The 12,046-nt window shown below is 40.8% G+C and overlaps 1 protein-coding gene across 1 annotated transcript in view; it reads left to right on the top strand.

Annotated features, from left to right (window-relative positions):
- Positions 1 to 12,046, top strand: part of TOX3 (TOX high mobility group box family member 3) — a 158,788-nt gene that overhangs the window by 63,802 nt on the left and 82,940 nt on the right. The window lies entirely within an intron of this gene.

The following is a 12,046-nucleotide window of genomic DNA, read 5'->3' as shown; positions in this document are numbered from 1 at the left end:
AGATTCCAACGGTACCTAACCATGCCTAGTATGTAGTCAATACTTACCATGTTCCCACCCAACTAGCTTCAGAAATCCAGAGTACTTCTGGTCCCAAACATTTTGGATAAGGGATGTTCAATTTTCCTAAATCTAAATTCTCCTCCCTAGACTACAAATTCCATCTTTGCACAAATGGAAGCATAGAAGATATCTGTGTAGCATGAAACAGTTCTTACTCAGTGCCAGTGATTCAACTCTTTGTGAATAGTGGAGAATTAGGTTTTAAGACAATCTAGGTCTATTCGTTTTGAAAAATTGAGTTGGAATTACTTTTTGGCTTAATGCTAATCACTACTTTCAAGTAGAGCAGAACAGTTAAACAAAGATTCGAATTGTTTAATTGAATCACCACAATTCTGTGAGTTTATTCTACTTGAGATGACTGTCAATTTGACTTCAGTCCTTGTGTCTAATAAAGCGAAAATTGTTTTTCCATCACCTGATTCTGTTCCCACATCTAGACTATTATGGTATCAAATATTTTTCTTTGCACGTTGTAGAGTTACGATAGCGCCGTTCTTTGAGGTCACTATGAATTACTCTTAGTGTTCGCTCTCCTCCCTCCCTGCTCCTCAGACGTAACAGTTATTTTTATATTGAATTGGTATTCATTTTAGTTAATACAGAATAATCAAATCACCTACCATTATTACTGGGACACTGAAAAAGGAAAAAATAATAATGGGGACATAACATAAATCTCCTAATGTAATGAAACTCTCATTGTATTCGATTAAGAATGCTAAACCTGCTGGTTCCAGCTCACTAGAAACAGTGATTGAATAAGGAAAATAGAAGGCAGTCTCATTTTGCCATGTACATACTAATTTGAATGCACAGCTTCAAGGCCTCAAATGGGATGGATGGCTCATGAATATCTTTCCCATCAGGGTGTATGCACACGTCAACATCAGAGATTATGGTAGTTATGTCCAAAGCATGTTGTTAATCATAAAATGTGTTGATACTAGACAATGTTGGTAACTATAGAGGCATGTTAACCCCTAGAAAACCTTGGAAGGTCAGATTCCCCAAGTATCTCTTATTATTATTTTTTACTCAAATAATTGTGTGGTGTGTGCGGATCGTTTCACCATGTTTTGGTCATTCAGTCCATTTTGGGTTGAGGATGAGCTTTTTTTGACAATGGGAAATGAACTGAAGTTCCATCCTGTTTACCTTTTGCTAAGGTGGCCTTGGGGGCCAACAATAAGGTGTGAATACTTCTCCACAACATCTAGATAGCCTTGTGGGGCATTTTTGACTCGTAGATACCCCATGTAAGCCACAAAAGGGGCTCTGTAGGTTGTGTCCAACATACAGGCCATACATTGCTATTGGTGGTGGTGGTTCTTGTTGCCAAAATATGAATGCATTTTGGTTTTTCCTCCTCAAGTCCCAAAGTTGACTTAACATTAAATGAGCATGATAATTATGTGTGTGTTCCGGTGGTTTTTGGTCAGTTACAAGTCAAACATGATGTGGTTGCTAGTAATGTTTGTATAAAAACAAACAATTCTTTGTATTGCTGAAGTCTTTCATGGCTGGAATCACTGGTTGTTGTAGGTTAGGGTTAGGGATGCTTGCCATAGATGCAGGCGAAACGTCAGGAGAGAATTCTTCTAGAACATGGCCATATAACCCGAAAAACCTACAACAACCCAAACCATTCTTTCTTAAAACTTTCATATTCCTGTTTTTAGCTTGAAGATTCTTGTAGTCATCTCCCAATAGAGATTAAAAATAAATACAACAATGCCATAATGACACCTTAGTCAAATATATAAAAAAACTGACCTACCTTTCCCTTTCCTTTCCTTTCCTTTCCTTTCCTTTCCTTTCCTTTCCTTTCCTTTCCTTACCTTACCTTACCTTACCTTACCTTACCTTACCTTCTTTCCTTCCTTCCTTCCTTCCTTCCTTCCTTCCTACCTACCTACCTACCACTAATACCCATCACCTAGGTTAGGGCCACTTCACCTAGCCACAGCCAATCTGCTTTGTTCCTTTTCTTTCCCTCTGCTTTGGGCCTGAAAGAGATGGGTTTTTTTTAGTTCAAAACCCTCAATTATCTTAAGTTGGATAATGAATGGTAAATGGTTCTGGTGCAGTTTACCTGTCCGAACGTATCTCCTCTTACGAACCATCACAAAGTTTAAGATCATCTGGAGAGGCCCTGTTCTCGATCCACTACTATCGCAAACTCAATTGGTGGGGACAAGGGACAGGGCCTTCTAAGCAGTGGCCCGGTGTCTGTGGAACTCCCTCCCCAGGGACATCAGACTGGCCACCTCCCCCCTGTCTTTCAGAAGGAAACTTAAGACGTGGTTATGGGACCAGGCGTTCGACTAGTGACTGGCAGCTAGAAGAGTCAGGCAACCTAGGACAATGAATTGACCCAGACTTGGATTTGGTTTTAAACTGGTGTATCTAATCAATTGTTTTAATTAACTGTTTTAATGTTTTAATGCATTTATTGAATTGTTTGTGATGGTTTTATGATGGTGATGGCACTGTATGGTGCTTGTTGTGAGGCCGCCCTGAGTCCCCCCTCGGGGGTGAGAAGGGTGGGGTATAAATATCTATATAAATAAAAATGTAGTGTTCATTTGTGGGATTAATATAACTCAAAAACCACTGGACAAATTGGCACCAGATTTGGTCACAAGATACCTACTAACCCAAGGATTGACCATCACCTGAAAAAATTGATTTTGTCATTTGGGAGTTGTAGTTGCTGGGATTTATAATTCACCTACAATCAAAGAGCATTCTGAACTCTACCAATAGTGGAATTGAACCAAACATGGCACACAGGACTCCCATGACCAACAGAAAACACTAGAAGGGTTTGGTGGTCATTGACCTTGAGTTTGGGAGTTGTACTTCACCTACATCCAGAGAGCACTGTGGACTCGAACATAGATGGATCTGTACCAAACTTGCCACGAATATTCCATATGTCCAAATACGAACACAGATGGAGTTTAGGGGAAATAGACCTTGACATTTGGGAGTTGTAGTTACTGGGATTTATAGTTCACCTACAATCAAAGAGCATTCTGAACCCTATCAACGACAGAATTGGGCCAAACTTCACACAGAACCCCCATGACCAACAGAAAATACTTAAGGCCATCCGGTTCAACTCCCTTCACCAGAGCAAGAAAACGTAATGAAAGCCCACTTGACAAAGAGCCATCCAGGCATAGATATAGATAGATATATATGATTCACACATAGATATAGTATCATAGCTTTGAAAGGGACCTCTAAAGAAGGTCAATGATATGTTGCACGTTCCAGAGTAGGCAAACCAGACACTCTCCACATCAACACTGACAAAGAAACAACAAGAAATACTGTTTACCCACAAGCATAAAGAAATTACATATATTAGAAACCAACACTTTCTCATTACTTTATTTCCCAGATAACCAGCTGGGACACAGCAACGCGTGGCAGGGGATGGCTAGTAGGAAATAAATAAATAAAATAAATGTGTGCAAAGTATGGTCCAAATCCATCAGGACATATGTGGTACAAACCAACATACATAGTTTGGCTTTTCATATATAGATATAGATAGCTTAAATCATAATTTTGTATTTGTTAAGACTTGTTTCCCGGTGACAACTTTGGTACTAAACCCACAGAGAAGTCCAAATTTAAAAGGAATTAGTGAGAAAAGCAGCGAGAAAGGACGAAGGAAAAGAAAAGGCTCAAGTCTGACAGGGATGTTCTGACACTGGCAAAGTGACTGCCTAATGAAGATGAATGGAGAAAATTGCCCGTATAAAAGTCACATGTTGGGCGCATAGCCCAGGTTGCCGAAAGTGTGTGATGGAACCTCACAGCTCCATTTATCAGTGTCATATTTGGGCTAAAAGTGAGCAGCATTGTTCTCTTCCCTCCGAGATGGATAGGTCAACTTTAATATATATGGCTTTGGTAGAACATTTGTTTGATGTATTTCCATTAGCCAAGCAATAATAGAAAAGCAGTGGAGAGAAACATGAAATAGCCTTCCTCTTTTTTTGTGAAATATTCCATCTCGTAATGCCTAAAAAAATGCCACCAATGTTATTGATTTTATTAAATGTTTCATTACATGATACACATACTACATAGGCTTGATTTATGTAGAAATAATGGGAAGGCAGAGTCAAGGAAAGACGTGCTAGAGTGCAAATGTTTATTTCCGAACTATTTTCCGAATCTTTTCCCATATATCACATCTCCATGTTGAAGGGAGAAAACTTTATTTTAATGATCTTTCTGAGAAGCAAGTCAAAACTCTGAGATTAGGGGGGAAATTTAAGAGGGGGAAAAAAAGACGGCTCATTTAAAATGCACACACAATTTGGGATTTGTCCACCGGAGCAGAAATAATTTTTTTCTTTTATTTCCCCCCACATCCCAATTATGCAAATGAAGCATTTCTCATCTTACTTGGTGGAAGGCAACCAAACTAATCATGACTGTGTTGCTTCTCCCTCGATTCCTTTTCTTTAAAGACAAAAACACCCCATTCTTACATCTTTCCAAAATGGCAGCTTCTCCTTCAAGTTAGCAATGTGTTTGCCATGGTTCAGGCAATTTGATGGAAAACTCAACAAGGATCGAAACTTGTATTCATTTTTTTAAAAAGTCACACACACATTATGTTATTAATTCGGTTGGAAAAAAAACTTTCTTTGTGTATGTATTTTCTTAAAACAGGTGTTTCTAAGTGCAACGCAAACATTCTCGCCATATGTTTCCATAATTTAAATTAATTTGGTCCAGTCGTACTGTTAATCTTAGGTGACTTGTTGATTGGCGTTTCGCAGACATATTTCTGGAAGGCGTCCAATACTATTTTCTGCAGGCTTTTCTGGCAGAAGCAGAGAGCAACCGTCTCCACAAATTGGAGTCTTGTACAGCGCCGGGAAGCAAGCCAAGATTTAAATTAGACAATAACCTCTGCTCTGTATATCGCTTGTATTCCTCAACAGTAGGGGAGAGTGATTTGTTTAATACAGTCAGTCCTGTAGTGTATAATAGACTGATAGATGAGTCATTCCTTGGCGAGGCATGTTTCCTAAATTTGTATAGATTGAACAACTGGATGGTAATGTACTTACTTACAGTTGTGCAAACAGTAACTATTAGTAGTGGCTCGAAAAAGGTTTCGGGAGGAAAGCAAAAGCCCTCGCTATTAAAGTCTCCTTTTGCTCCCCACTTATTTGGGGGGACTTGGAAGATTTCTGTCTCTCCCCCCATTAACCCAACCTTTGAAAAGAATGTAGTAAATGTGTTATACATTATCCTCGATTCCTTCTCCGTAGTTTCTTATAAATATTGACTTTGACGCATCGTGTTGCTCCGTCATGAAATCCCGTATCCGTCCGCATTTGTGGCTACGTAATTAGAGGCTCTTTTAAAAGATTTTTTTGTTGCGTTTGCCCGATTCATTGTTTCCTTTTTTGTCCCTCTCCTCGTTGCGTGTTAAAAATGTGTCGCCGACAACTGATATCCATGGAAGCAAGGAAATCTTTTCTTTGCAAACAACAAGGGGATTTTTTTTTCTTGAAAGGAGAGCTGGGCCTCTTCATACCAGCGTAGTTCATGTTTATTTAAAAGCTTAAAATCATTACACAAAATCTCACTTTTTTTTTGGTCCTGCAGAAAATTGATTTTGTTCACAAAAATGCCGGGGCCTGAAAGGGAATATTCAGAAATATGCAAATCTGATGGAGATAGAAATCTGTTAGAGCAGCTGCACAAAAGCAATCATCCCCCTCCTCGTTTTTTCCTCTTTCTCTCTCTTTCTCTCTGTTAACCTTGAGAGATTATTTAGCCATGGTATGAATACTTCTAAACACACAAAAAAATGTCACCTGCCTGTATTAATTTTTTAATCATTTCTTTTTCTTTCTTTGGTTTCTTAACTTGGAACGGCTTCTAAATGCTCTCCGTTTCTCCCCGGCTCTCCCATTTACAAAATAAAGCCCAGGCTGTGTAAATATTGAACAATACAAAGACATCTTTCATAACAGTTTATAGCGCACTGCACCCTGCTTTGGAATGAAGCCAAACAGTAGTTAGGAAGGAATGATATGCCAATCAAAAATTATTATTGCAAGTATAACCTGTTATGCTGCCATATCTTATCTGGAAGTGTCAACGTGATAGAAACCAGATGCTTTACTTTTAAACTTAAACTCTTACATATATAATTCTTGTTACAAGCATAATCCTGCCTTTGATGGGATCACTGCAAGTACTCAGTACTAAGAACTAAGAAATATGTACATACATAGAGATACAGCCTAGGAACAAATTCAGAGTGCATCTGCACTGCCAAATTAATGCAGTTTGCCATTATTTTAACTGCCATGAGTCAGTGCTATGGAACCCTAGTAGTTTTAATTTTACAAGGCCTTTAGCTTAAAATTTTGCACCCCCAGTGGCACCGTGGGTCAAAGTGCTGAGCTGCTGAACTTGCTGACTGAAAGATTACAGGTTCGAATCCGGGAAGCAAAGTGAGCTTCCAATGTTAGCCCCAGTTTCTGCCAACCTAGCAGTTTGAAAACATGCAAATGTGAGTAAATCAATAGGTACCACTCCGGTGGGAAGATAACAGCGCGCCATGCAGTCATGCCGGCCACATGACCTTGGAGGTTTGTTTGTTTTTGTCGTGTCAGGAGAGACTTGAGAATCTGCAAGTCATTTCTGGTGTGAGAGAATTGGCCGTCTGCAAAGACGTTGCCCAGGGGACGCCCGGATGATTTGATGTTTTATCATCCTTGTGGGAGGCTTCTCCCATGTTCCCACATGAGGAGCTGGAGCTGGTAGAGGGAGCTCATCCGCCTCTCCCTGCATTTAAACCTGCGACCTGTGGGTCTTCAGTCCTGCCGGCACAGAGGTTTAACCCAATGCGCCACCAAGGGCTCCTTGGAGGTGTCTAAGGACAATGCCAGCTCTTTGACTTAGAAATGGAGATGTCAGGGGAAAAAACTTTACCTTTTACCTTAGCCTTCTCTGCCCAATATTGTTGATACTTCACTAAACTACAACTCTCAGGATTCCATGGTATGCGGCCAAGGCAGTTAAAATGGTGTCAAACCGTATTAATTCAACTGTGTAGATCAGGCATGAGTAAACTTCAGCCCTCCAGGTGTTTTGGACTTCAACTACCACAATTCTTGGTCTCAGAACTTTTCCTTTTGTGGCTGAGGGAGAAAAGGAAAGGGCCCGAGGCCAGGAAATGTGGGAGTTGAAATCCAAAACACCTGGCCTGCCGAAGCTTGCACATTTTTTATTATTTATTTATTTACTATATTTTTATATACCAACATTTTCATCCCGAGGGCGACTCAGGGTGGTTTACAAATGGCATGATTCGATGCCCACAACAACATAAAAACAATTGAAACATCTAACATAAATAATATTAAATAAAATAATAAAACCGATAAAATATAGATGCCAGGTGTAGATGCAGCTCCAACGTTTTCCAAACAGAACCAGCCAGAAGTTGGCTTCAGGACATGTGTTATCATGGCTTAATACAATACTAAAGTGTTATAGCGTTATTATGGGAGCTCCCAGTGGCGAAGTGGGTTAAAGAGCTGAGCTGCTCAGCTTGTTGACCGAAAGGTCGCAGGTTCAATTCCGGGGAGCGGTGTGAGCTTCCACTGTCAGCCCCAGCTTCTGCCAACCTAGCAGTTCGAATACATGCAAATGTGAGTAGATCAATAGGCACCGCTCCAGCGGGAAGGTAACAGCGCTCCATGCATTCATGCCAGCCACATGACCTTGGAGGTGTCTATGGACAACGCCGGCTCTTCGGCTTAGAAATATAGATGAGCACCACACCCCAGAGTCAGACATGACTGGACTTAATGTCAGGGGACAACCTTTACCTATAGCATTATTACTCTACTTTTACTGCTGTGGCTGGGATTTATAGTTTAATTGGGGGGGGGGGGAGTAGAATTCTTAACATAGAGCTCTGAGACCTTAGAAAACTACAAACTCCAGAATTCCTCAAGAGTCTTCCATAGCAGTTAAAGTGGAATAATAGCATTGTAACAACATAGTGTGATATTAACCATAGTTGTTTTTGAACTTGGAAAAAATGTTCTTTTTTGGCCATGCCACTGACAGACTCTTGACAATTATTGTTTCAAAAAGTAACTTTCCCAAGTCTTGGCTAAACCCAACTCCCGATTGTTTCAGCTGGTTTAACAGCTGTTAGGATTTCTGGGAGTTGAAGGCCAAAAACATCTGGGGACCTCAGGTTGGGAACCACTGAAGTGTGTTATATGGCAATGTAGATCTAGTTTTAACATTTGGAGAGATATAATTGGAAGTCATGGCTGGTCATTGGTGAACTGGTCATTGGTGAATATGGCTCTATATGCAATGGAAAGTACCGCAAGTCAATGCACATTTTTGTTACTAAGGAATGTGTTGTAATTTGGATTTAAGAAAGACCTCTTTCACAAAAAAATGGAAGAACTGCCCATTTTCAGTGTTCTATCTGTTTTGAGGAATGCACATTTTCTTTGTACGGCTAGCAACTAACTCCTTCACCTCCTCCGCACGCACTCTCTTCTCTTCAGGAAGAGAGGTATGGATGTCTCAAAAAAAAAATAAGACACTTGTAAGTACATTCATCTGCTATGTTTAGCCTAAAAATGTCTCAACTAATCTTTCGTTGTGATTATTATAAAATACCTCCATCTGCTTCACCCTTTCTATATTAATTTTCTTCTACATTTATAACTCAGTATAATTTGAGGCTGTGCGGTTGAGCCAAATAATGTTCCAGATTAGAATTCACAATTTTTTGCTTAAGTGAGTGAAATTTGATATAAGAGTCTAAGAAAAGCTACTTATAGAGCAATTGCAGTATAATCATATATTGCTTGAAATTTGTATGAGGAAATATTACAGTAATCTCGCATACAGTGGTATAAAACCGCTCCTTCGGATTCCAAGAATAAAATGCCTTCATTATAGTTTGAAACTTAGATTCAGAGCCTTGGCTTCATATCTCTAGATCTGTTTGCCTGACAATCTATTGTATGTGCAGTTATCTTTAAAATAAGTATTGAGTTAACCCTGATGAATATTTTTATTTGGAGAATGCTTTGAAGATAATGTGGGAAAGGATCCAAATATCAAAATACTATTTTTTATTTTATAGCTGTACATATAACCTTAACACTAAAATAATTACCCTGTACATGCTTCTGTACATGCTGTACATGCTGGGGAAAGTGGAAGGTAAAAGGAAGAGGGGCCGACCAAGGGCAAGATGGATGGATGGCATCCTTGAAGTGACTGGACTGACCTTGAAGGAGCTGGGGGTGGTGACGGCTGACAGGGAGCTCTGGCGTGGGCTGCTCCATGAGGTCACAAAGAGTCGGAGACGACTGAACGAATGAACAACAACATGCTTCTTAGAAGTAAGGCCCTTTGAGTATGGTTAAACATAGACTTGTTCATTCGTTCAGTCGTTTCCAACTCTTCGTGACCTCATGGACCAGCCCACACCAGAGCTCCCTGTTGGCCGTCACCACCCCCTCCGCCTTCGAGGTCAAGCCAGTCATTTCAAGGATACCATCCATCCATCTTGTCCTTGGTCGGCCCCTCATCCATTTTGCTTCCATTTTCCCCAGCATCATTGTCTTCTCCAAGCTTTCCTGTCTCCACATGATGTGGCCAAAGGACTTCATCTTTTCCTCTACTATCCTTCCCTCCAGTGAGCAGTCGGGCTTTATTTCCTGGAGTATGGACTGGTTGGATCTTCTGGCGATCCAAGGCACTCTCAGAACTTTCCTCCAACACCACAATTCAAAAGCATCTACCTTCCTTCACTCAGCCTTCCTTATGGCCCAGCTCTCACATCCAAAGGTTACTATGGGGAATATAATTGCTTTTACTATGCGAATCTTCGTTGCCAGTGTGATGTCTCTACTCTTCACTATTTTATCGAGATTCATCTTAAGGACAGACAAGCATCCCGAGCTCTGAGGATTACCTGGGAAGGAATCCCACTGGAGCATTGCAGCACACCCAGATACCTGGGAGTCACTCTGGACCGTGCTCTGACCTACAAGAAGCACTGCCTGAACATCAAGCAAAACGTGGGTGCTAGAAATAATACCATACAAAAGCTGACAGGCACAACCTGGGGATCACAACCAGATACAGTGAGGACATCTGCCCTTGCGCTATGCTGAGTACACATGCCCAGTGTGGAATACATCTCACCACGCTAAAACAGTAGATGTGGCTGTTAATGAGACATGCCGCATTATCACAGGGTGTCTGCGCCCTACACCACTGGAGAAATTACACTGTCTAGCCAGTATTGCACCACCTGACATCCGCCGGGAAAGTAGCAACCAATAATGAAAGAACCAAGGCAGTGACATCTCCAGCTCATCCCCTGTTTGAGTATCAGCCAGCACGTCAACGACTTAAATCAAGAAATAGTTTTCTAAGATCTACAGAGACACTCGCCGGAACACCTCAGCAAGTGAGAGTCCAAAAGTGGCAGGCTCAAACCCAGAACCTCAATTAGTGGCTGATACCAAATAAGAGACTCCCCCCTGGGCACACAGAAGACTGGGAGACTTGGAAGGCACCATGAGATGCAGAGCCAACCTCAAGAAATGGGGCCACAAAGTGGAATCCACGACATGCGAGTGTGGAGAATAACAAACCATAGACCACCTACTGCAATGCAACTTGAGCACTGCTACGTGCACAATAGAGGACCTTCTTGCAGCAACACCTGAAGCACTCCAAGTGGCCAGCTACTGGTCAAAGGACATTTAATGGAATGAAATTTAAAAAAGGCCAGTGGCTCCTGGAGAACATATATTGACATTCTTCATGGAATATGTCTATCACATTGGATTTGAGTTGTGAGTAAAACCTTCAGGAATGACATATACGAAATTGGCAAAACCCAAGTAGAGTAGACCCACTAAATTAATTGTTCAACAGTAGATTAACACATCAATAACTCACATTGATTCAATGGGTCTTCCCTTGTTTGGATTCACAATAGGATTTAGATCAGTCAATTTTGAAATACACGTGTATTGATCAAAAGAGGCAGACAGGTTTGTTTCCAGTATTCAGCCTCTTCGAAAAAACTATCAAGATCACAGCAAGTACTCACTAGTAAGACCTATGTGAGCTTCAGAGTTGCCATTCAAATGTCCCACAATGCTCTTAATGTAGTGTCTTCCTGAAACATTGTAGAAAATACTGTTAGTCTGTGGTCCATGTGAGGAGCAGTACCTTATCACATACAGACAGGACGAAATGCACATACTCAGACCACGGTCCACCAGTGGTGGGGATATTTATTATTTACTAGCCTTTCCCTGCCACGCATTGCTGTGGCCCAGTCTGGTGATCAGGAAAATAAAGTAATGAGAAAGTGTTGGTTTCTAATATATGTAATTTCTTTATGCTTGTGGGTAAACAGTATTTCTTGCTATTTCTTTGTCAGTGTTGATGTGGAGAGTGTTTGGTTTGCCTACTCTGGAATATAGAACATATCATTGTCCCTCTTTAAGGGTCCCTTTCAAATCTCTGATACTATATCTGTGTGTGTGTGTGTGTGTGTGAATCATATAGATCTATATTTATGACTGGATGACTCCTTGTCAGGAGGGCTTTGATTACATTTTCTTGCCCTGGTGAAGACAGTTGGACTGGATGGCCTTAAGTATTTTCTGTTGGTCATGGGGGTTCTGTGTGGGAAATTTGCCCTAATTCTGTCGTTTATGGGGTTCAGAATGCTCTTTGATTGTAGGTGAACTATACATCCCAGTAACTACAACTCCCAAATGTCAAGGTCTATTTTCCCCAAACTCCATCTGTGTTCATATTTGGACATATGGAATATTTGTGCCAAGTTTGGTCCAGAGCAATCATTGTTTGAGTCCACAGTGCTCTCTGGATGTAGGTGAACTATAACCCCAAAACT

The sequence above is a fragment of the Anolis sagrei genome, chromosome 8 (genome assembly GCF_037176765.1).
Source record: "Anolis sagrei isolate rAnoSag1 chromosome 8, rAnoSag1.mat, whole genome shotgun sequence".
NCBI classification, from domain to species: Eukaryota; Metazoa; Chordata; class Lepidosauria; order Squamata; family Dactyloidae; genus Anolis; species Anolis sagrei.
This window is presented reverse-complemented; position numbering and strand designations above follow the sequence as displayed.